This window comes from Nyctereutes procyonoides, unplaced genomic scaffold, assembly GCF_905146905.1.
Source record: "Nyctereutes procyonoides isolate TBG_1078 unplaced genomic scaffold, NYPRO_anot_genome, whole genome shotgun sequence".
In the NCBI taxonomy this organism is placed as follows: Eukaryota; Metazoa; Chordata; class Mammalia; order Carnivora; family Canidae; genus Nyctereutes; species Nyctereutes procyonoides.
Genome location: NW_026575047.1, coordinates 40715295 through 40741511, shown reverse-complemented (window position 1 = coordinate 40741511; position 26217 = coordinate 40715295). Strand labels below are relative to the sequence as shown.

Sequence of the window (26217 nt, the reverse complement as noted above, 5' to 3'; positions counted from 1 at the left end):
CCAGAACTACCTGGCACTAACCATTCTGAATCCCCTTCTTCAAAGTCCCCAAGGGGGAAAGTCCCCCTCTCTCTTGGAAATTATCCAGGCACCCGAAAGTTCCCTTTATCCAACTGGTCTCTCTCTTGCTTTAGTCTTGTGAGAATTATTTGTAGGAAAGTGAACATCCTTTATAGGCAAGAATAGAGAGGGACCCTGAGCACCAGCGAAGGGGGTCATATGAGAATCCCAGTTGTGCTGTTGACCATAATGCAGCTTATTCAGGACGAATTACTTAACTTCCTAAAAGCCCTAGTTTCCACCTACAATAGAGTAGTCATACTTATTTCAAACAACATGATATACGTGAAGCATTCAGCTCAGAGCCTGGCACAGACTCAGAGTTTAGTGTGTGGTAGAAACTGGTTTTGTTGTCGATGGTGCTATTGTTGTTATTAGATAGGGAGCATAGAGAGATTACGTGGGATTTCCTCCATCAAATCCTTTCCTGCCTTCTCACTGTACCCTCCTTTGTTCCTCTGATATACCATATGAAGCTTCATTCACTGATCCACTCATGGTTTCATTGATTCATTCATGGCTTCGTTGACTCAATATTTATCGAATGCTTACCATGTGCCAAAAACTACCCTCGGGCTGGGGCTGCATGAATAAAATAAGGAGATCCTTCTCCTTATGATGCTTCCAGAAGAGGAGCTGAATATTTAATAAATAAGCATGCCCACTACACGCCAAAGCATTGAAAATTGTGATGAGAGCAAAATGCAGGAAGAGCACTATAAGCAGGGATCACGAAGGGGCCAGAGATCATCTAGTAAGTCAGGGGATCGCAGGTTTTTAAATACTCTCGAGGATGTAATTGTGCTTATTCAAGTAGACTTTGAGCTTCTGGAGGGCAGACAAAGACCAGTTCCCAAGAGCTAGCATCGTTCCTGGCTAAGCCTGAATTCATTTTAAGGGCTGGTTGAATTAATGAAGCAATAAGTTACCGGATGGGTGTAAACATGTTTGCTACTACACATGGGCTTCTGGCTCCTCCATTCTTGGGGGTTTTGCCCCCCTTTCCTGATGCTTCCCAGCTTGCTGTTGGCCCTACCCCGATGCTAAGCCCTGAGTCATGAACTGCATGCCTTAGAAGAGCCTCCCAGGGTGTTACTGCTTCTCAAAAACCCTTACACAGACAACATTTTCCATTCTGCCCTCCCAGGCCTGCCTCCCAACCCTTGCCCTCACCCTGGAGCTGTCTCCACTTCTTCCAGGGGGAGTTTAAAAATGGAAAACCATGTACAAATAAAACCTTGAGAAACCTGACGCCTGGAGGAGGTAAAGCACCTTCTTCGGGAAAGGTGGTTTATGCTTGAGTCATCTGTCTGGCTACGTCAGACCACAAGGCCTCGGGTGGGGTGTGGGGGTGGGGAACGACTCCCCACCTCCTGGCATTCCGAACATGGTAGGGGCACTTTGCAGATTGTAATTAATGATGGGGATGAGACTGCAACTGGAAAAATGGAGCAGAACCCTGAAAACACGCTCCTCCTGCACAGGGAGCCAGGATGGGGCTCCACTGCCAGCCTGTGTTCCAAGGCACCCCGGAACCGGAGCCAGGCCAGATCAGCCCACCAGGTCAAGGAACTCTATCCCACTGGCAAAAAAGCATGAGGATCTCCCTCCCAGACACACATGCTCAGAAACACTGGTACCAACGACCATGTGGCACAACTGATGGAGGATGGGTCGGGCTGTGAAAGAAAAGGACTGAACATAGTGAAGAATCTGGGGGCATGACCCCTCGGGGCTCCCAGAACCCCTGGGACTACAGAAACCCAACCAGCAGTCTCCACTGTTTGGGGAAAGGCAGCCAAGAGAGCAGCCCCCAGGCCAGGGCTGGTACGTCTGAGAAGAGGCAGAGAACAGAGTCGGCAGTGAACAGAGCTTGGATCTGCAACATGCTACTGTCATGACTTTGAACTTGAACTGGAAGGTTCATTAACGTCTCTGAACCTTACAGCTTTGTCATCTCAGCATGGGGCTTAGGGGCTGTTGTGAGAACATGTGCTCCACTGTAGGTCCTGGGGGAGAACTATAGCAATGCAGACCAGTTCCTGCCCTCAGGAAGCTTCCACGCTAACCAGGGAAGAGGAAATAAGTATCTTACATGGCAAGTCAGGAGAAGGGATTGCGATGACAAAGCATGTATCAGGAGACAGGTGGTCAGAAAAGACCTCTGCAATCCTGTGAGGTCAGAACAGAGACCTGAGCAAGAGGGCACGGTGGTCTGGGCAAGCAACATTCCAGACAGACAGGACAATGGGGAGCAGATCCTTAGGGAAGATGTTCTCAGCAAGCCTGAGGAACAGCAGGGAACCCAGGGTGTCCGGGGCACAAGCGATGGAGTAAGGGATGGAGATTTGGGTCAGATGTGGGGGGCCCTAGGTTTTCTGCTGCACGAAAGGGGAAATGTCAGTGGGTTTGGAGGCATGGAGACAGAACCCTTGGGCTGCTGGGCAGATACGAGAGTACAGGAGCACAGGTCCCATCGCGGTTTGAAGGCAAAGCGAAGAGGCCTGGGACTAAAAGTACAGTGAGAAAGAGTCCATGAAGATGCTCCAGGGCGTGGTAACAGCTCAGACCGCACCTGGCACAGAGCAAGTGCTCCATACAAAGCATACAAGAAGGGTGAAGGCCTCTCTCCCTTCCTGGCCTCCCCCTGGCCAGCAGCCAAGATGCTAAGAGAGATGGATACCAGCTTCTGTGTCCAGAAGCTTAGGTCACAGTGAAAACTTGGGGGGAAAGGTGGCTGAGCCCACATTGACAATGAATCCTGTCCCCAGGGCACTAGAAGTCACAAGCTCTCTGTTCACAGCTCACCGGACAGTGGACATGGGAGGCAGCCAGCTGCTACAGCCTTGAGTAGGTGGTAAGAATTCTAATACAGACCCTCAAAAGCCTGAATTTTGTTTTTAATGACAGAAGTGACACATACGTAGATAACATGACATCTGACCTCAAAACATTACTTCTATGCATTGACAAACATCCATGCAAAAATTTAAGGAGAGGACATTCATCAACGCACAATCAATAATAGAAAATTGGAAACCACCTAAATTTCAAATAATTAAGGATACATTACATCTCTTATTAAGAAAGGACAAAAGGAAAGCACAAGATAGAAAATAAAACTTGCCCATAATATCCATACCGAGAAATAATCACAATTAGATTGCTGGCATGTGCCTTTCCAACTTTTTTTTCCCTACACATCTACATGAATTTTTTGGTTGTTAATATGAAATTGGGACCATGATGAATATACTAACTTATACAATCTGACTTATTTTATGTAGCAAATATCATAAATATTTTCATGCCATTAAATATTGTTCTACAACATATTTTAATAGTTTCATGGTGTTTCATTATTTGAATGAAGCATGATTTATATAACAGATTCCATACTGTTGAACATTTCAGTCACTTCCAATTTTCCACCACTACAAACAGTGCTTCAGTACCCAACCTTGTACGTGAACTTTCGTGAACATCTCTGATTATTTCCTTAAGGTAATAGAAATGCCAAGACGTGGAGTTGCTGAGTCAAAGAGAATATCCGTTTCTAATGTTTTTAAAAATACTGTCAACCCTCCAGAAAAGTTGTAACAATTCATACCCCCAGAGCAGGAAATAAGAGACCCCATTTCTCCACATTAAACCATTGTGTATTATTATCATTTTTGCCAATTTAATAGGGGAAAATAGAATCTTGTAACTGATTTAATTAGCGTTTCTTTGATCCCTATTTAAGCTGAACAAATTTCCATATGTTTATTAGCCATTTTACTTTCGGTTCCCCCCCCCCTTTTTTTATTCTGGGAATTGCATGTTCCTGCCTTTTGTTTATCTTCTTCATGCTGATTTCTGAGAGCTTATTAGACCCAAAAGCAATTTACAGGGAAAAGTTACTCCAAAAACTACCATGGGCCCGAAGACCAAACATCATTTACAGAAAGTCCCCATAGGTTTGGCTAAACCCCATGATGACCTGGGTTTTCCAACCTTGGGGTCCAATGGCCTCAGACTGGTGAAGGAAGGAGTTGGGAGCCAGAGTTAAAAAGATAGAGGCCAGTCCCTGGCCTGGTTCTCATCAGAGATGGAGAGTGATAAGCTGGGGACACAAGCATGGCACTGGTGGCCTCAGTATGGCAGTCCTTTGGAATCTCCATTGGAAAGGAAAGAGAGTGGGTACACAGAGATACAGTGGACACAGTCTACCCAAACAGTCACGTTCCAAAAAATTACTTATCTTTCAAGAATTAGAGTGTCAGTACGTGGCAGCATTAGCCTCTGGGAGTCATCCCAGCTTTGGTTTCCCTAGCCTTAGCACTAAACTGAAAGAGGCTGGGATAAATTAGCTGAGAGGGGAGTTTTAAAGCAGAGCTGTACATAGTTCACTTCTAGCACTGATTGGCAGAGGGCAGCTGCTTGGGTTGGAAAGAAAACTGTTTTCCAAAAGAGAGCTGAAATCTCCCTCCTGCACAAGTGTGCCTGGCCTGGCAGAGGTTCAGGCCTCCACATATGGACCCTAGAAATGAGACAGAAAGCCTCAGGGCCTGGATCCAATGACGGGTGCAGAGGCTCAAGAGAAGAGAGAAGGGTGGGGTATGGTGGGATGAATCAGGAGATGTCCCACACCTGCTGGACAACCAGGGGCAGCCCGATGCACCCCCATCCTGCCCCACCTCACGTCGGGGCCTTGACCCTAAGCAAACTGCTGCAATGTTTCGTCCAGGCCACATTCCTCGATTCCACTGACCAACTGTGTTTCCCGACCACAGTCCAGGCACGCAAGCCCGACAAGGTTAATCTACCTCTTTGAGCAACCTCCCCACTGCCTGGAGAAGACAAGTGAAGCCCCTTTCTGGGAGGCTGGCAGGCTGGTGGTGAGCCCTCCATCCTCTTACACACCTCCAACTTGCCAAGCCCCTCTGAATCTGATCAGGCTGTGTCACAGTCCTCTTTCCTCAGCACCCCCACATTCCTCTGCATATCAAGATGCTAGGGCCTTCCTCTGTAGAGGGGGGCAAGAAGTGCCCAAGGAGGGGCTGGCTCACATGTGCACTCATCCCACCATATTGCAATCCCTCCAGGGCCCACCAAGCCCCATCCACAGCCTCACTCTGAGTTTTGCCTTTGTGATAAGATAAGGCCCAGGCTACTCAGTCAGAGCCCACTCGCATGCTCTCAACCCTACTGTGACCTTCTTTGTCACTAACACCCTACCTGGAGCAGCGGATTCTGCTGGTACGGTCCGAGGCTGATTGTTCCCAGTGCCTTACTCCAACCAGGCTCTGCCTTCATCCCTGCACCAATAATCTCCAAGCCCAGGTTCTCAATCACTGCACTAAGAGGTCCACTGGAGAGAAGCACCCAGCCCCCCCCACCCCCGCCACTGACTTCAGGGATGGAGGATGATGATTTTCCTATTTTTTAATTAACAAATCATATGCATATAATTAAGAGAATCCAGTGCACTGATCTTAGGCATAAAGCTTAAGGCAGTTTTTACCTAGGTATACACCCGCATAACCATAGACCACATCAAAATACAGAACATTTCCAGCCTTTCATGCCTCCTCCCAATCACTACCAGAAGTGACCACTACTTGACTTCTTCCATCAGCATTGATTGGCTTTGCTTATTTCTGAACTCCATATAAATGGCATCACATAGCATGCTCTCTCATGTCTGGCTTCTTTCACTCTACATAATGTCCCTGAGACATTTATTAACTTTGCTGCTGGCTCTAAGGGCCAAAGGACTTAGTGATTTCGATCCTAGAACACTGTTTGTGCTTTCAAATCGTGTTCCAAGGAGACAAAGGGGTCTCACCGAGCAGGGGGGATGGCTGGGAGAGCGAGTCCCCCTGTGGTTTATCTGGTGAAGCTCTTTATCTGTGTCACACAGGGGGTTTCCATTAAGCTTTTTTTTGCCTCAAGGGTTCTAAGACAAAACGACAACAGCACACTGATAGAAGCTGCTCAGAATCTCTCCAAATAGATGCTGCTTCTCTGCCCCTTGGTCAAAAACTGAGAAGGAAGAAGGAAGTTATAAAATCAAATGGCCAATACACTTTGGGACATCTGGATGATTGCGAGTGAAAAACGAGCTGATCATCCCTCCGGTACCCTTATTCCTATCATAAGACCAGAACACAGTGCAGCCCCCACCCTCTTCTGACAGCAAGCATTGTCCAGATGATCCAAGACAGAAGCTGCTGACCCCACACCCTACCCTGCGTGCCCCCCTTCTCCTGGCTATGGGGGGTGATATTTACCTAAGAGCCACGTCTGAACACCAACAGGTACTTATGTCACCAAGAAGGGTTAGGATAGCTGAGGCCAACATGGGCAGCAGCAACATCCCACAGGTCACTGTGGCTCGTGTCAATTTCTCCTTCCCCCATGGGCTCTAGGCCTTTGCAGGAGTTAGACATTAGCCCCGTCCCCCATCTGAAGGCACAGGGGAGATGTGTGTGGAACAATTCAATTAGGAGCAAAATAACTGCAGGCTTGAGGAGTAAAAAGGACAAACATAAGTCTTGCTGGTGACTCCCTTGGCTCCCAGCCCAATCACTGGGGAAGAGGGGATGTGGGGATGGGGAGGTGGGCAAGGCTGCTTAGCCTCTGATTCTGTCCCAGACCCTGGCGGAGACAGACACACATTTTGACAAACACTCTTCCCCTAATTGTAAAGCCCCAGTGGATTGCAAGGGAAATTTAATCCATATGTCTCTGATTCATTTATACTTAACTCATCAACATGCTGTTTTGTAAGAGCCATTTCGTGTCCAAGTGCCTTTTTTTTTAAGCTCTTAAAACCCTGGGTTTTTTCTTCGAAACAGGAAATCGTACTGTGCCAAGAGAACAGGAACTTGAACCCTAGGAGGTTCAAACTGGGTTCAAAGCTCCTGATTCCCCAGAGACCCCCAACCAAATAGAAGGGTGTCCTGCTGCCTCTTTGCTCTCCTGCACCACGCTGGGAGGCAGGGATCCTAAAAGTAGCCAAATCAAGCCCGGAGAAACCTGGAAAAAGCAGAAGCACTGGGCTATTTCAGGGTCAAAATGTTCTGTTCACAGCCAGGCCTGTGCTCCTCAGAGCCCACAGAGGCCTGCAGCCGCAGGAGGGAGGGAAAATCAGCCAGGAGTTCCGTTCTGCTTCATTAGAAGTAGCATCTTTACTCCAAACAGAATCCTTACAAGCAGGTTCCTCTGGAAATGATCCGGGGCCCCTGGTCTGAGCTCAACTGTGGGCTTTGGCAAGGTCCTTGGAACGGCAGTGAACTTGCAAGGTCCAAACCAGATGGATGGAAGAATGACATGTGGTCCAGCCTGCCCCCACTCCCCCTTGCTCTCTTGTTCCCTCTGCCTTGCCCAGTCTCTTCTGCATCTGCGCAGACAGACACAAACTCCTCTCCCTGCCCTCCGACCCGGCCAGGCTGAAGGTTATCAAGGTGACAGACACTAAATCAGTGGGTTGACTTCCTTAAACCTCAGCAACAACTATACACGCAGGCAGAGATTCTGAAAAAAAGAAAAACGTGCCGGGGCCACCGTGAGCTCTGCTCAGCAATACGCCCTCCTCAATGAGGGGGCTGCAGAATCCACCAGCGGTAGCTCATCCCAGAGCAGGTGTGCACCGGGTTTGCACACGGCTTAGTTCAGATAACCTCTATTTCCAGGGTTGACAATCCCTGACTGCTTCCCTAGAGGGTGAGAAGGGAATTTAGCGTGAATTCCTATGTGAACTAATTCACAGGGTCAAAGGGGGTAGAGAGCAAGGTAGCCAACATCAAATAAGGCAGAGGTGACATCAGGGCAGCAAAGAAGTTATGACTGATAAAGGCCCCAATCCAGGGCACCTGGGTGGCTCAGCGGTTTAGCGCCTGCCTTTGGCTCAGGCCGTGATCCTGGAGTCCCGGGATCGAGTCCCACATCGGGCTCCCTGCATGGAGCCTGCTTCTCCCTCTGCCTATGTCTCTGCCTCTCTCTCTCTCTCTCTGTGTGTGTGTGTGTCTCTCTGAATAAATAAAGTCTTTTAAAAAAGGCGGAGCCCCAATCCTCTGCTCCTTTTACACTGAGAAATAGGCTTAAAGCAAAACAGTAGCAGGTCTCCAAGGCAGGAGCACAAGCACCAGGAGCCAGGGAAGCATCATATCGTTAATCTTTGCTTCCCACCCCCTCCCGGCCCCCATGGACTCTGGGTTCAGCTGGGTGACTTGCTTTGGGCAACAAAATGTAGGGAAACTGACAGTGACGGTTCCAAGTCGAGGCTTGAAGAGCCACGTGTTTTTGCTGCTCCTTTCACACTCCTGCCATCTGCCATCTGCTCTGCTACCTCAGCCCAGGGCCTAACCCACAACCTGGGCCAAACTCAGCCAAGCCCAGCCAGAACAAGCCAAACCCCAGCCAACCCACAGGTCTGGGGACAAGAAATAAATGCTTGTGGGAAACAAATGAGATTGGAGGCGTTTGTTACTCAGCATTATGCGGCCATAGCTGACTGAGACGCATGATTGAAATACGGGATGACCAGACTATGAAGTAGCGACTAGGTCAGCTCGGCCTTCCTAGGCAAGATCTGCCCTGGCTCTGATCTCCACAGCAGCTCAAATCTCTGCTATTGTTAGTTTATCACTGCATTCCACAAACCTCTACTGAATCCAAAGTGTGTGCAGGGTGCCTGGGTGGCTCAGTAGTTATGAGTCTGCCTTGGACTCAGGTTATGACCTCTAGGTCCTGGGATGGAGCCCTATATTGGGCTCCCTGCTCAGCCAGGAGTCTTCTTCTCCGTCTGCCCCTCCCTCCTGCTTGGGCTGTCTCTCTCTCTCTCAAATAAATAAAATCCAAAAAAAGAAAAAAAAATCTAAAAAAAAGAAAAAAATGTGCTGGCTGCTAGTAATACCGAGATGAATCAGGACATAACTGTGGCCATAAAGAGCATCACGCCAGACACTCAGAGAAGAGCAGCACAGGTGGCAGAGACAATGACAAAGGCAGAACGAGCCTGGGATGTCGAATATTTGCGGTGTCAGGGGCGCATCCACCTACAGCAGGGAGCCGAGTGCAGTGTTGAGGCAAAGGATGACAAATGAGGATCTCATGCGTAGGGGTGATGTCTGAGGCTGACTTGTAAGAGACAAGCAACACCATTCCCTGTGGGGAGCTCTGCCAATGAAGCACCCTCTTCCACAGCTTTGGTGCACTCGCCTAGGTTCATTGCTACAGAAATGGCCACGACCACCCCCATCATTTGTTCATGAATTCAAACACACTTTCCTTGAGCACCTACTGTGTGCCCTCCCTGCACTGTCTCAATTCGGTAGGGAGCTGGAAAGCTGGCTGGTCTAAGTTGAGATGCCCATAATCGTAAAAACACATCGGATTTTGAAAGTACCAACTCAGAAATTTCTAAATCATCTCATAAATTTTTAAAATCGGAAACATGCTGAAATGATACTGCTTTGGATGTATGGGGTTAAACAAAATACATTACTAGAATTAATTTCACCTGTTTCTTTTTACTTTTTTTAAAAAAAATATGTCTACTAGGAAACTTAAAAGTACATATGTGGCTCTCCTTATATTTCATTTGGACAGTGCTGTGCTAGACCCTAGGCCCAAACCCCCAGAGGAACTTCAAATATTCTAAAGCCTAGGCTGCCCCCCACACCCCTTACATCAGAATCCCCGGGTGGCACCACACATCAGTATTTTGTGACGCATCCCAGGTGATTTCAATGTGCAGACAAGCTCAGGAACCGCTGCGCTAGCACAAGGCAAAGAAAAAGGCAGAGCTCTCTTACCTTCAGTGGGAGACACACGTGGTCACTGTTGGTCTGTCACCGTCGATGGTGACAAGTACAAACATGCCATGTCCACAATGGGGAGGCACATAGGACACCTGGGTGGCTCAGCAGGTGACCATCTGCCTTTGATTCAGGTCAGGATCCCAGAGTCCCAGGATCAAGTCCCACATCGGGCTCCCTGCATGGAGCCTGCTTCTCCCTCTGCCTGTGTCTCTGCCTCTCTCTGCGTCTCTCATGAATAAATACATAAAATCTTTTCAAAAAATGGGGAGGCACACCCCTCTTCTGCCCCTAGGCGCATGTGGCCAGTCTTCCTCTCCTCTAGGGTGTTCCATGGGCTGCTCTCTACTGGCCTTGGCCACCAAGACCCTGGTTTCTCAGGGAACCAAGCCTAAGCCAAGAGCCATGGCCTTCTGCCCTAAGACATTTTTAGCAATGAAACACACCCACAGCTTAAAGTCAGTGGCCCACACTATCCATCTGAATATTAACTGGGTGTGATGTAGATAATGTCACAATTAACAGGACCCAGGGAGTTCCCCAGAGGCAAAATGTGCTCCCCAGGGCGTCCTGAAATGCCTCTGGTTTGCCCTGGAAGCAGGAGTAGCTCCTGCAGAGCAAATAAGATTCAAGAGCTAAGAAGCAGGAGGTGGAAGGCGTCCCTCAGAGAGGCACTCAACCAGCTTGAGGTCTTGTATTTTCTGCAAGTAGCCCCAGGGGACCTCGGGGCGGGGGTGGGGGGGGCAGGGCTGAGAGGGGCTGCTCTGTGGGTCTCTTCTTCCTGGAATTCTTCCCCCAAAGAGCCCCTCTTGCAAGAGGCTCCTTCCCTAGAAATAGGCTTCCCCTGTCTCTCCTTGTCCTTGGCCACAGAAAGCACCATGGCAAATGGGAGCCAGAGGAAAAGTGGCAGCAGGATACAACCCTTGAAAAGCAGCTAGCGATGCCAAAACCTTCCTCCTGAGATCCATGGGACAGGGGGGTGGGGGAGGGAGCGGGGGGGGGGGGGCAAGGGGAACCAGAGGAGGAGACACCTGCAGAGAGCTGGGGACTCCTCGCGGGACTTTCAATATGCAGCATCATCAGAACAGGGGCATCATACTCAGGACATGCTCCCCAAATTGACTGTCACGAAGCTTTCCTGGCTAGATAAAAATCTCAAAGCCTCACGAGGTACACTTCAAATATTTCCAGATTGTTGTATGTAATTGGCACCTCAGTATGTCTGTTTTTAAAAGATCAGTGCTCTTTCTCTCTCAAATAAATATATTTCTTTTTTTAAAGATTTTTATTTTATTTATTCATGAGAGACAGAGAGACAAAGAGAGGCAGAGACACAGGCAGAGGGAGAAGCAGGCTCCATGCAGGGAGCCTGACTTGGGACATGATCCTGGGTCTCCAGGATCACACCCGGGTTGAAGGAGGCACTGAACCACTGAGCCACCCGGGCTGCCCAATAAATACATTTTTTAAAAATCTTGAAAAATAAAAAAAGGGGAGGGGTGCCCAGGTGGCTCAGTTATTTAAGCATCCACCTTGGGCTCAGATCATGATCCCAGGGTCCTAGGATCCAGCCCCTCATCCGGCTCCCTGCTCAGTGAGGAACCTGCTTCTCCCTTTCCCTCTGCACTCCCCACTCATGCACTCTTGCGCGCGCGCTCTCTCTCAAATAAATAAATAAATAAATAAATAAATAAATAAATAAATAAATATCTTTAAAAGATCGATGCTGTACTATGAGACTTTGGAAAAGTCACAAAACTTCCTATCCTCAGTTTCCCTAACCACAAAAGGCACACAACAAAAGAAACCACCTTTGGAGTGAGGGTACCATGAGGAAAGGCAGCAAAACACTTAGCCCACAGGTTGGCTTGGAAATACCAGCACCTATGTTTAATCTAGTAGTAATATTAATGATTAGCATTATCAGAGTAGTAATTACAGCAATAATATGAGGCCATAATTTAAGAGGCATGTTAGGTTCTGCTCATCCTATCGGGCCCCTGCCATCTGCCATAAGAACAACATGCTCTGTCCCTTCAGCCCACGCTCCCAAATAAGAAATGGCTTGTGGTAATAGGAATAATATATGATGCATAGTAGTAATGTAGTAAGAGTAGTAATAGAGCATGTAGTAATAGCAATATAATACATATAATAGGGATGCCTGGGTGGCTCAGTGGTTGAGTGTCTGCCTTTGGCTCAGGGCATGATCCCAGAGTCCCGGGATCAAGTCTCACATCGGGCTCCTTGCATGGAGCCTGCTTCTCCCTCTCCCTATGTCTCTGCCTCTCTCTCTATGTCTCTTATGAATAAATAAATAAAATCTTTAAAAAAATACAATACATATAATATATATAATGTTAGTATAACCTAATATTATACATATATCAGCATATATAGCATATTACCATAATAGCATAAACATTTTAATAAACTATAATATAGTAATAACAGTAGTGATAATGACTATTAAAGCTAGAGCATGGAAGCTTGCAGCTCAATGGAGCATGGGCTGGTTATTTGACATTCAAGGAACTAGTGTACATGGTTCTTATCTCAGAAGGGCTCTGTCACATAGTAAGGCTTAGAATGCAAGTGTTAGCACCTGGGTATTTACCAAAAGAAAATGAAAACACTTATTTGAAAAGATACATGCACCCCTATGTTTACTGCAGAATTGTTTACAATGGCCAAAGTACAGAAGCAGCCCTAGTGTCCATCAATAGATTAATGGATAAAGAAGATACACACACACACACACACACACAGTGGAACATTATTCAGTCATAGAAAGGAACGAAATCTTGCCATTTGCCACAACACTGATGGAGGTAGAGAATATAATGCTGTGTGAAACAAGTCCATCAGAGAAAGACAAATACCATATGATTTTACTCATATGTGGAATTTAAGAAACAGAACAAATGAAGAGAGAAAAAAAGAGATTAAGAAAAAAAGATTCTTAACTCTATGATAGAGAAGAAACTTCACCAGAGGGGTGAAGGAGTGGGGGAAATAGGTGATGGGGATGAAGAGTACACTTACTGTAATGAGAACGGGGTGATGTATATAGAAATGCTGAATCACTATATTGTACACCTAAAACTAATATACTTAACTGTATATTAAGTATACTGGAACTTGAAAAAGAGATACTTGGAAAACTTTTTAAAAAATGCAGATCTTAGGGCTCAATCCTGGCTTTACTACCTTCTAGAAGTGTGCCCTCAGGTAGACTGCTTAACTTCTCTGATCTTCGATGTCCCCATGTCTAAATGGAGCTAAATCTATTACTGCCTCTTAGGGTTGCTCTGAGTGTCCAATTGGAATATTCACATTCTGTGCTGAGCACAGATCCCAGCAAGGAGCTGATTAAAGAAAGCTGGCTAGTTTCCTCTCCTCAGCCATCATCCTCATCAAAGCCACACAAACTGAGGCCACTTGGCCCCCGCCTGTGGGCCGTGTGCCAACTGAGCTGTCCTTAGTGTGGCGAGATGGAGGGAAGATGGGTCTGGAAACCAACATGCCTGCTTTCAAAGCCCACTCTCCTACTCCCTAGCTACATGCCTGGAGGCCCGACACTCAACCTTTCTGAGCTCAGCTCTGTTATCTAAAAAATAATTTAATAACCAAGAGCCTTAAAAAATGCATATTATTTAACCTGACCACTCATTTTCTAGAAATTTAGCCCAGGGAAATAATCAGAGATATACATGGAGATTTATGTACAGTGACGTCCATCAGCACATTTTAAAAATAGTGAATTGCTGGGAATAACAGAGTGTCTAACATAGGAGATTAATTATATCATGGTACATCCAAATGAGGTAATCCTGCTCGTTCACTAAAAAGCATGTTATCGAAGACTATTTAAAGACATGAGATGTTCATGACACTAAGGGGGAAAAAAGTGGTTTACACAACTATCCAGGTCACTATTAGCCTTAGGGCACCTTGGGTGAATTTGAGAAAGGTGCTCCCTTCTGATGGACGTTGCTTCCTGACCCCATCTCTAGCCTTCACTCCCTGCCCTTGAGCTGGGCACAGCCTGTACAACTGGACCTGGTAGCCCTTCCTGCATCTACCCTGGGCTCCTGTGGTTCTTTCCCATTAAGCAGCTCCTTCTAAAAGACAAATCAGCTCATGTCCCTCCCCCGCTTGACATGCTTCAGTGGCTCCCTGCTTACTCACAGGAGCCACCTGAAGTCTCTACTATGGTCTAAGAGGCCTCGTGTGGCCTGGTCCCACATCTCTAACTTCAACTACTAACTCCTCTACTCCCTCCCTCCCTACTGGAGCTATCCTCCTTACTGTTCTTTGAACATGCTATACATGCTTCCACCTCAGGGCCTTTGCACTAGCAGTTCACTGTTAGGAATTGCTTCCCCAGAGCTCACCACCTCACCTCTGTCACATTTATTTAAATCACCATTTGCATCAATGCATCAAATCATCAGGACTCCCTCCAATTAGGACTTTTCCTATAGCTATCCCATCAAAAACCATAGCCTCTCCTCACTGCACTCTGCCTTCCTGGCTCCTTTTCTCCACTGCATATCAAGATTTGGCATTTTATGTATTTTGCTTCCTTACTGGGTTGTCTCTCTCTCCCTATTCTAAAGTGAAGTCCAAAAAAAAAATTAAAAAATGAAATCCCTAAGGCCAGGGTGTTTTGGTCTGTTTTGTTTACTGCTACATCTTCAGTGCTAAAAACATTTCCAGGTACCTCACGCATACTTAGCAGATTTCTGCTGAGTGAATGAAGTAGGCCCAGTATAATCCAATGTTAATTTGATATAAAGCAATGCACTGATAGGAATTATCTCGAGATGGTAGGAAAACAGGTAATTTTTACTCTTTCTCTGCTTTTCAATATTTTCCAAAACTTAGACATAATTACGTACCACTGTAGCCTTCAAAACAAAGAGAGCCGTGGAGCTAGTTTTCAATGGTTAAAACACGCCAACCTTATCATTATGTAGTGACTAGTGAGTATTGGCTCCTTTTTCCAAGTCAGATATGGCACTTTAGGGAAGGCAAAATTGGTGTCTGTTACTTCTGGGGATCACAAAAGAGAATAAAGTCATGTCCATTTATCAGCAAGAACCAAAGCAAAATCCTGGCCAGGTCTCCAATTTCTCTAGCACTGAGACCATGCTTTGTCCTGCCAGTTCTCCCAGAAAGCAGGGGCCTGTCCTTATGTCCCATCCCAGGACTCAGACCTGTCTCGTCACCAGACTTCCCTGTCACTGACTTCCTGTGTATATCACCACCTGTCAAGCTTCTGCCAAGCTTGCTGGATGCAATCTAGGGCCTCTGCTCTTGTTCACTCTCCGGGAACACTCCTCCCCAAGGGCCTGCTGGGCACATTCCCTTCTCTACTCAGCCGGCCCTCATTCTAGAGATTTTCCTATCCAGCAGAGCTCCCCAGCCCCTCCAGCTGGCTGTATCTTCTCAACTTTCTTCTCCAGCCTAGCACATATCAGCACCTGACATGTCATATATGTATTTGCTGGTATCCTGTCGGTCCCTCTCGTCCCCACTGTAATAGAAGCTTCACTAGACACTCTATTTACTGCTAAACCCTAATGTGTAAACTAGGACATGATGCACAGTGGATGCTCAAAAATAATAAAGAAAAGAAGCAAGCAAGGGAGGGAGGAAGGAACCCACCCCCTAGGCCACACAGACCAGCACTCTTCCATCCGTCACTCCATAAAGAAGGGGATATGGGTGAGGTCTGCTTAGAGTCTCCACCACAAACTCACTCGCAAACCCCAGCAGGAAATCCTTATTGCAAAACTAGCCACGGTCATGTCTTCTTTAGAAAGGAAACGACAGAGGATTTTTCTCCAGTCGTCCCTAGGAAGTCAATGGCAAACAGACAAAAACATTCACAGTTGGCTGATCGCGTTCAGGATCTAGCGTTGCATTGTTTTCCTCCCCATCTCCTCCTCCCACAAGCCCTCTCAGTGTCCCGGGGGCTATGGACCAGCCCACAATCCTGTCGCAGCCTCTGCTCCGGGCACCAGACACCCGCAAAGCCAGGAGGCAAACGCTGGCTGGCAGCTGGCTCCTCACGGCTCCTCCTGCCTATCTCCTCCTCCTCCTGGGTGGTATGGCCACGACCTCCAGCCTCAAGTGGTGCTGAAAAACACAGCTTCTCAGACAAGCAGGTGCACTCCTGCTCCAGCCCAGCACTCTGGGGGCCTTTTGCATGCTGCTGGTACTCAAGGCATCAGAACAAAACTCTCATCTCAAAAAAATAAAATAAAATAAAATAAAATAAAATAAAATAAAATAAAATAAAATAAAATAAAATAAAATAAAATAAAATAAAATAAAATCAGCCAACGCCCATCATAGGACAGCTGCTGACTTCCAAATTTAGTCCTCATGCCTCCTCTGTGATCTGTGACCCACTGAAAAGCCAGAGGCCTGATCTCTATTGTGACGTTTGCCATGGCTCGAAACGGGGAACCGAGATAAATTGGGAACTGGTTTTATTACCTGCAGCTTATCCCGGTCAAAGAAAGGGGGGGCTGGGGCTAGACTTCTCATTACACAGGTGCTTAAAAAGGGACTTCGGAAAGACCAGCATACCTGCTGGGAATTAGGGCAGATTCGTGGTTATCTCAGTGTTGAGGAAGGAATTAGCAGAAATGACAAATGTATGTCAAGTGCTGGTAGAAAACTAAGGCATGGTATTGGGAAGGATTCTGAACCTGAGTCCACGCCGAACAGTGCCAGGATCAATCAGTGAAGTCTATATGAGCAAGAGGGTGGGGAGATCACACATCTGACCCATGTGTGGCTAGAAGGAAGGAAGAGTTTCCTTGGTCATGGTTCTTGGACTCTTTCAATCTCCAGGGCTCACCTGCCAAACAAGTGTCTCCAAAATGTGAGCAATTCCCAGTGTGGCTCACTAAAACTCCACCCCTTTCTGTCCTAATCCAGAGAACATATCAGAATGCAAGTTCATGAAAAAACCGTGACGCTGCCCTAATTTACTGAAAAGAATAAACCTTCTGCAGAAGTTGGCATTTTCACATATTGCTCACAAATTACATGTATCCCATCTCATGGTGGATCATACATCACAATGTAGCAAATGGGATTCACAACACTCAGACCCCTCCTGCCTCAAACACAGGTGTGACAAGCTAAGGCATAGCCTCCCGAGCAGCTCCTGTGCACTCTGCCTGCAGTCCAGCCCTAGCCCCAAGCTCCTCAACAGCCAGAAAGCCTCCTCTGGGCAAGCAGGGCTGGCAGGTCCGAGAAGTATGACCACCCATGCTGCCCTGCAGTGCTACCCTTTGAGGGTTGGGGATACAGCTCTGGTCACCGAGGCCCCTTAGCTAGGATCACCATGGAGGCTCCCACTGCATGGCTTCAAATGTCCTGCATCAAATCAGCTTTCTTTGACCATCAACCCTGGAAGGTTAGAACAATGGCCTCGCCTTTGGTAGATCTGAGCCATAAGCAGAACCAGAGTTTGGTTCAGTCTCCAGTGGGTAGACTTTCCAGGGTGCTGACCTTCTTGAGGAAATCAGGCCACCAGGAGAGGCTGACCCCCTGGACAGCCCCAAGAGTATGAAGGCATGTTGGTTTTCTAGAGCTGAGGTAACAAATTACCTCAAACTCAGGGGCTTAAAACAGGGGACATTTATTTGCTCCTAGTTCTGGAGGCCAAAAATTGGATATCAGTATCGCTAGGCTCAAACCAAGGTGTCAGTAGGGTTGTGCTCCCTCCTAAGGCTCCTGGGGAGAATCTGGTCTTAGACTGTCCCAGTTTCTGGGAGATGTCAGCATTCCTTGGCTTGTGACTACATCACTCCAATCTTTGAGGCCTGCCCTTTCAAATCTCTCTGCTCATTCCCTCATTGTGAGGGCTCAAATTTCCCTTAGCTTATCTCTTGAAAAAATATGTATAGAACCTGGCAGTTCCCGGATCTGTCTCTTCCTTCACCAGTGCTTAGACTAATAGACCCAGGGATGCCCTTTCATGCAGCCTCCAATCACTCTCCAGCCTTTTCTCCAGTCACAACCTTTGGGGACATCTTCTTGGCCATCCTTTGCCTCTGGGACCAGCCAACACCACATTTTGAGCTTAGCAACTTACAATCAACCAGGAGCTCCCAGATTTGTCAGAATTATCCCAGTGAGGTGGAAGCCACTATCAACCACCTGGTCAACGTGCATCTTTGGGCCTCCTACATCTACCTCTCTCTGGGCTTCTATTTCGACCATGACCATGTAGCTCAGGAGGCCTTGGGCCACTTCTTCTGAGAGTCAGCTGAGAAGTACAAGGGTCCTGAGTGTCTCCTGAAGATGCAAAACCAGTAAGGCGGCCACACCTTTCAAGACATGCAGAAGCCACCCCAAGATGAGTAGAGTCAAACCCTGGATGCCATGGAAATTGCCATGATCCTAAAGAAGAAGAACCTGAACCAAGCCCTTGCGGGTCTGCATGACTTAGGTTCAGCCTGCACAGACCCTTGTGCCTGGGGCTTCCTGGTAGGCACTTCCTAGATGAAGAGGTGAAACTCATAGAGAAGATGGGAGACCAGACCACCTAAATCACCTCTGCAGGCTGGCTGGCCCCCAGGCTGGGCTGGGTGAGTAGCTCATCGAAAGACTCACCCTCCAGCACAACTAGGAGCCTCTGGAGCCCAGCAGCCTTGGAAGGGCCCCTCTGGCAACCCCCTGGTGCCAGGGCTTGTATCTGAACCTCTCCGTACAGCCAGCCAACAGGCAGCTTTTTGAGCCCCTGGAGGATTTGCCCAAGCCCTGGGCCACAATGGAAACAATAAAGCTGTCTCTACACATGACTTCATTTAAGGCCCCACCCCAGTAATCCAGGATAACCTCCCCATCTCAAAATCCTAATTTAATCACATCTGCAAAGACCCTTTTCCCTTATAAGGTACTATTTACAGGTTCCAAGGATGGAGACCTGATATTTTTGGGGAGGAAGGGGGTGAAGGCGGAATTATTCTGCCTACCACAGAAGGTAAAACCAAGTGTCACTTTACTTCAGTGTAAACATTAAATTATTTTCCCTTGATAAGAAACCTCTGACAGATGGGGAAGCATTTTCTGGCAAGGAAGAACCTCAATTTGGATCACAAAGTCAAGCATCTATTCTTCTCCTTTAAAAAGCCAGTTCTGGAAAGAACTGGAAACAAAGGAGGAAAAATATCCTCATCCTCGTATCACTGCCAAATGGGCAGCTTGACTAGGGCACAAGGAAGGGACAAAAGATCTTCGAATCAGGATTTTCACAGACAGGTTCTGTTTGCATCTAACAGTCCTGTCATTTCCAACTTTAGCATACTTGTCTCAGGTAATACAAGCGGTCGTAATAATGGCAATCATGCAATCTGACCCTAGAGCCTGTGCTGTAACCATGACAACACGGGCATCACCCCTGCCATAGGCACTCTGGACCAGAATGCAGGGTTCTGGTGAATGACTCAGGGAGAACCCTTTAACCCTCTCTCTGGGCTTCAGTATTTCTTGTTATAAAATTAATAGTAATAACATGGGCAATCTATTTATCTTGTACAAAAAGCTCTCATTCACTAAATGTCTCAACAGCACAAGTGACATCCTCCCCATTCCCATAAGAAACTGAGGGCAAGTGAGGGCAAATAGGCTGAGCAAGGTCACCCACGTGGTAGAGCCAGGACTGTACAGAGCCCTCCCTGACTCTGAATCCCATGATACAAGCAGAGGATACATCCTCATTCCCCTCCAGGGAAAATGCAGCTCCTTGGAAACTCTTTAGGAAAAGTCAGTGGAGTGGGCTCCTCTTCCAGTTTGAAGGCCAGTGAGCTGTGGAGAGGTCTTAGAAGAAAGAAGAAATCTTCCCCAAAGCAGATCCCTCCCAGCCTCCAGAGAAGGCTGGGAGGAAGAATGAGATCAGACCTGTAAAATACTCTGCCCTCCAGGAAGAAGGATTACGTGTAGATTGTGAGCACACCCTCCCCAACCCCAAAGGCTAGGCTGTACACAGATTAAGAAACAAGGGCCTGTGGGAAAGTCTAGCGCCCCACAACACAACTCTGACTGAGCAAGTCTCCAGTGCCCTGCAGGTGTGAATGCATCTTGCTCCCTCAATAGTTGATGTACTCCCAGGGAATGACTTTGACAGTAGGAAGAATATGGCTCAGTATTTTCTATCGTTGTGAATTAATTTTATCGCTGAGATTAAATCTGTCCAAACCCATCACAACAGAATGAAACTGATTGGCCAAATGCTTATTACAGAATTAGTGGTAGAAATTTAATAGCTAAACGAAGGTGTAAGGCTCATAGATCTTGTTTAGATAAGCAATGGCTTCCCAACACCCATTATCGGGGAGTTGTGGATAAATCCAAGATAATGGTGCACAGGGCTGGCGTTACCAGTACCTGCCACCAAGACCTCAGACTCTCTTAGTTCCTCTGGCATTAGAACATTGCAAGAACAAAGAATGGATGCATTCACATTCTCTGGATACTTGACTGTCTTCATACCGATGGTCACATTTTAGAACTTAATAATCACCTCCGAATAGGCTCTGGCTGGGAAGCCACATAAAGAAATAGCTACTCTTCTGTTATTTGGAGGGAATGTTTCAACAAAAGGGAGCTTATCCGCCCCCCTCCTTCTTGCTGAAATGGGGCTGAGAGCTGATTGTATGAACCAGCCCCCTTCCAGACCTGTGTGTTATCCTCTCCAATTCACTGCAGATCAATAACAAATCTCCAAAAATAAACTTCAATAATACAATGACTTGTAAATCCATTAAAATCCAAATAAATGGGTGCCTAACCCTCCTTGGGTTTGAAAGCCTGGTGGAGGAGTAAAGCTGAGGTCTAAAGATTCAGCTCTGGTATTCTGGTGCACTTGAGGATGAGACGGGAGAAAAACATGAGGTTTGGAAACTCCAATTTCTCCAAATTCTACTCCAAAAGTATCTATATCTCCAAGCCACCAGTTCCGCTTTCCTTTCCTTTTATTACTTTTTATTGTGAAATGATTATAGACCCATAGGAAGTTGCAAAAATAGCACAGGAAGGTCCCACATAGCCATCACCTAGCTTCCCCCAACGGTGACGTCCCACATAACCATAGTGTGTTATCAAAAGCAGAAAATTGACTGGCACAATCTTACTCAGATTTCACCAGAAAGTCCAATCCCCTTCTGCAAGTGTCCATCTGTCCATTTTTAGCTGTTTGGGGTTTATCCCTTAATAGCAATTTGATTTCCTCTAGGGGAATCATCTTTCTTTTATTGTATGCAGTATCATTAGGAGGATAATTTTAGGTGCTGACCTTCCAAAAGGCAGCCAGAGTGACCTCTCCCCAACTTCACACTCAGAAACAAACAAGGGGACTGCGGGCACTTCAACCACTCTGATATTAACTATGCTGCCAGCTTGCTATATATACCACAGAACAAAATCATAGTCCCTCCCATTTCCCAAACCAGCACCCTCCTCCCCAGTCCTATTGCATTCCGAGCATTCTCAAGATCCTTTGGTCCATTAGTTTTGGCCTGGTGGGCAAGAATCAGCTTCTGCTGCCTGTATACACTGAGCACAGATCACCCATGATTACTATCAACTAAGAATGACCTGGGCTGGGATCATGCCCATCCAAGAAGGTCCTGGGGCATGTGGTTGACTCAGTTGGTTAACTGTCCAACTCTTGATCTCAGCTCAGGTCTCAATCTCAGGGTTGTGAGTTCAAGCCCTATGCTGGGCTCCATGCTGGGCATAGAGCTAATGAAGAAAAAGAGCAGAAAGAGGAAGAAGAAGATCCCACCACACCTTGACATAGACCAGAGGCAGATGCTGCTGCTGAGGCCCCACCCTACACCCCTGGAGACAAGCACTACCAGTGAATGGAGGGTAGGCATCCATGAGTAGATGTCCCCACCCCTGGATCTCCATGGGGAGCAATTCTGAGGCATGTCCCACTCAACTTCTCAGACTGTCCCCAGCCAGGTGAAGCTCCAGGCACCCATGGCAATAATCGCTCAGGGTCACACCCATCCTCGGAAAATTCACCTTCCCTTCACACTTTCTCACTTGCTCCCATATGCTTCCCAGAATCACCTCCCAGATCAACGACCCACCCCTCAAGTCCTTGCCTCAGAGTCGGCTTTGGGTAAACCTGAACTTGAGGCTGAAAAATAGAAGAGACTTTCACAGCCTACCTAGGAGAAAGAAGAGAGAATTCGCTGGAATGTTTTGGGTTATTTGGTGGAAGGCAGTGTGGCCATTAAGCATTTGTGGCTACTGCTACAGGTGGAAGTGGTACTATTTCACATATACTGGGTTAAATAAAATAGAGTATTAATATTACTTTCACCTGTTTCACTTTACTTTGATGAATAAGTCTACTAGAAAATTTAACATTACATATGTGGCCCAAATATATTTCTATCAAACGGTGGTGATGGAAGGAATATGTCAGGTAGCAGTCAGTATGTTATTGCTACCATCACTGATGCTGTTAACATGAGAAAATGAATGGACCAGACTACTATGAAGAGTGCCACAATTATTTATATGTCTATCTGAGGAACTCCTAGGGTAACAGTAACTCATGGATAAAAATGTTTTTGCCTAGTGCAAGGAGTGGGAACAGAACTTTCATATGCTGACCTTGGCTTTGTTGATTGGTCAAAGTCTTCTCTAAAGCAGTATGTTCATCCTCCCCATGAATGCAGGGGATTAATTCCTTCACCAGGAATCTAAGCTACAGGATTAATCCTAACTAAGGAAAATTATATGCACAAAGATGTTCACTTCATTGGTATTTATAACAGTATTTATAACCTAAGTGACCAACTAAAAAAAAAAAAAGGGAACAATTACATGTAAAAAAATAGATTTACTTGGATTGAAAAGCTTGTGATCCTTAAAAATGATGGTTGTAATGATTATGTAATAACACAGAGACCATCTAATATGATGCTATGTGAAAGCAAACATAAAATTATATCCACAGCATGATAAATACATAAAAAGGACAGAAAGGAAAGCTGTTAATGTTGTTTGGGGTATACGGTCAATGTAATGTTTTTCTCTATTTCCTGAGTTAATTTTGTGGGCATTCACTACTTTGTTAACAAAGAAAACAACCTTCTTTCACACATGGGCAACTCAAAGTGTGTGCTTGTTTGTAAAGGATGGATCATTCTAGTGCATCCTTCCATTTTGTCAAATTTATGTTACAAAATCTATCTGTTCCTTTGACAAGAAGAAACAAAGGTAAATCTCATCCCAGCTACTTTTGAAACACAGAGGCCAACAGGAAAAAATATCTTCTATGTGGCCAGTACACCAAAGCACAGAAGAACAAGCAGACACCTGCCCACGGCAGTGAGGTCTCTTCCTGACCAACAAAACAAGTGGGTGGCCAAGGAGACTGGAGGTGCAATGAGTGGACTTCAGAAAAGCAACTGATATGGCCTCTGCAAAATCCTCCCTGAAAAATTAATCCAAACTGGCTAGACTGTGCATGCCATCAGCCCTCCACATTCACAAGGATGTAAGCCTTATTTACAAGGGCTTATCTTTCACACCATTCCTAGAGTTTCAGCATGCCTGGCACATGAGCCACTAAGGTTCTTGTAGGAGGATAACACAGACCAGGGCAGGATGGGAATATTCCCCAGGAGATTGCAAACACCACAACTCCTGATAAAATGCAGTTTCTTTTCTCAGGCAGGGGCCCCAGTTAGCGGGCAGGCTATGGAGAGGTTGGAGTGAGTCCGACAGAATGTGTTAACATCTTTATTAACAATCTGGGAAAAGATGCAAACAGGATATTAATTCATAAGAAATGAGTCCACAAGGGCCAAGAGACTAGATGAGCACCAGTGAAGGCTGGTGAGGGGCAAAGCCAGGAGAGTAGGAGCACAGACAGGTGGGGAGCATGCATGACAGCACTGGGTCAGGGTGCAGCAAATGAAACATTCCCCTTCCAGCACAGCACGTAAGAGGTGCCCAAGCCTCAGTGAGCAAGAGAAATAATACTGCAAAGTAATACTGTAAAGAAGATCAAAATTAATATAAAAAAAACCCTACTGATGGTTTTTAACCTTGATTACTGGGGGTTTCTGGCACCTTCTTCTATTTCGTGCTCAAGGCCTCACTCCCTTCACTACGATCCTGAAAGACACTCCTGAAAGGGAAGAGGATGGTGAGAATGACAAGAGGTGCCCACAGAGGCCAGCTGGAGAGAACGGGGTTGAAAGAGCAGATGAGCACTGAGCAGTGCTAAGACTGGATTCTGCAGAAGGGGGGCTAGAGACGAGCAAGAAGCTGTGAGGGGCTCCTGGGAGGTGGCCGCTGAAAGCACACTGGGCAGCTCTTTAGCAGAGAGATGGCAGCAACCTAGACGAGGCTCACAGAACCAGGGCGAGCAGTCCGAAAGGTGATCTGGAGGGGAGTGAGGGAGAGAGAAAGTGCCTTGGCTGGGGTCCCTGTTAAAAGCTGACACAGACTGTGACCACAAAATGTTGGATGAGAAGAAAGACCATAACGGCGTAGGTTCTCAAGGGCAACAGGAATGCCAATGCCCTTAACATTGCCAATGTCTCCTATCCCTCAGCTGCCCAAGTAGTCCCTAAAACCCTTCATGAGACAAGGAGGCCAGAATTTAAGATCATAGAAGCAAAATGTTATGGTGGGAGGAGCACAGAGTCTGGAGTCAAGAGCCTGGGTTCTAGCCTGGCTCTGCCCCAACCATACTGTTCTCACTGTTCTCCAAGAAGTCACTAGATTGCTCTCCGATCTCCAACTCTATATCAAAGATTGGGGGGGGGGGCACTTAAAACCACTTTTCTCTTTTTCTATCACCATGTTGATCTAATAGCTACTAAGTGTTCATAAAAACAGGGAACAGACACTGAAACCAGAAATTGGCCATTGCAGTGAGGTGACCCACGCAATGAACAACTCAGAGCATGGAATTCAGTCCCACAAGCACATACTTGAAGGCTTCAGGGTTTGGAGAGGAAACTACAGAGTTGGCCAGGATGATCTGGAGCTTCTCTGGTCTGAGGACTCTAGGATTGGGAGCTCTCTCCCCAGGGCAGCCATGGCAGACAAAGCTTAATTGAAGACTATGTGAACAACAGGAATTATTCCTCCAGAGAGAAGAATGAGGTCTCAACATTCAGTTCCTTGAGGCTCACTCCTCTACACGCCACCATCCCCATTCTCAGCCCAAGGGTTGGCCACCTTTCAGTCACTAAGATCTCTTCAGAATCCACTGAGAAAAGGAGAGACACATGGCAAAGAGGTGAAATAGGAATCAGGCTCTGCCCCAAAGAATGATTCAAGGGGTTTTGATATTGTTGTAAGTGTATTATAACCAAGTAGCCAAGAAAGACACATCTCACCTTTTACCCCTGATCTTCACAGGGTGCGCGTCTATAGAGCTTCAGATGCAAGAAACAGTGGCCAAGGGGAACCAAGCATCAGGCAGTTCATCACAGAGCCAGCAGCCAATAATCCCCATGGACAGCTCTGGTAAACCTCAGGTGCCCAACAGAGCTTCCTACTCTACCTTCTGTGAACTGAAGTAGGCCTTGGCCACCTTACCTCTACTTGACAGCAGTCAGCAGCAGGTGGAACAAGAAGATGCATCAGAGAAGGTCACAAGAAATAAATTCCTGACTTGTGAAGCACAGGAGTCTTGACTGCTTAGTAAAACATGGCTCTACAATGAATATCATGCCCAGGCCTCTCTCCAATCAGATTACAAACGCCTCCTGCCTTGGGATCAGCTGGAAAGAGAAGGACACAGGAATCCCCACCTACCAGTATAAGGACCTGCCCAGGGCCACTGAGCCAGCTTCAGGTCTCCCCTGGTCCTGTGCAACAGAATTGTTGGTACAGGGACAGGATGCTAACAGAAGAAGCAAGAGTGGTTCTTGGGGAGGCCTCCTGAGTAAGAGGCATTTGTGAAGATATTTCTAACTCCTCACGAGTGCTAGACCTGAATTAAGTATCTCTATTTAGTCATACTAATACACAAACAAAAACACACAACTTTCTATACATAGACCACCTGGGAAGAACAAAGCAAAAAAAAGGAGAGGGGGATTAAGCACGGTCTTAAAGGCTCTCAGAAGAATCTTCCACCCTCCAACACCTCCCCAAGAAGACTCTTACCAATAGCCGCATAATCACCTTCTAAATTAGCTGAGGAATATCCCCTCATCTCCACTCCCAGGCTGAGGATCTCTTTCCAGAATCCCAGAGCCCTTCAAAGTCAGTCTGTACTAGCTGGAAGGGCTACTGCACAAAGGAGGGTCTGGCTGCTTCCAGGCACAGTTGATGG

General features: G+C 46.7%; 1 protein-coding gene and 1 pseudogene across 3 annotated transcripts in view; one reads left to right on the top strand and one right to left on the bottom strand.

Moving 5' to 3' along the window:
* NTRK3 (neurotrophic receptor tyrosine kinase 3) overlaps positions 1–26217 on the bottom strand; it is a 377133-nt gene that overhangs the window by 189080 nt on the left and 161836 nt on the right. The window lies entirely within an intron of this gene.
* On the top strand, positions 17862–18525 carry LOC129510543 (ferritin light chain-like; annotated as a pseudogene).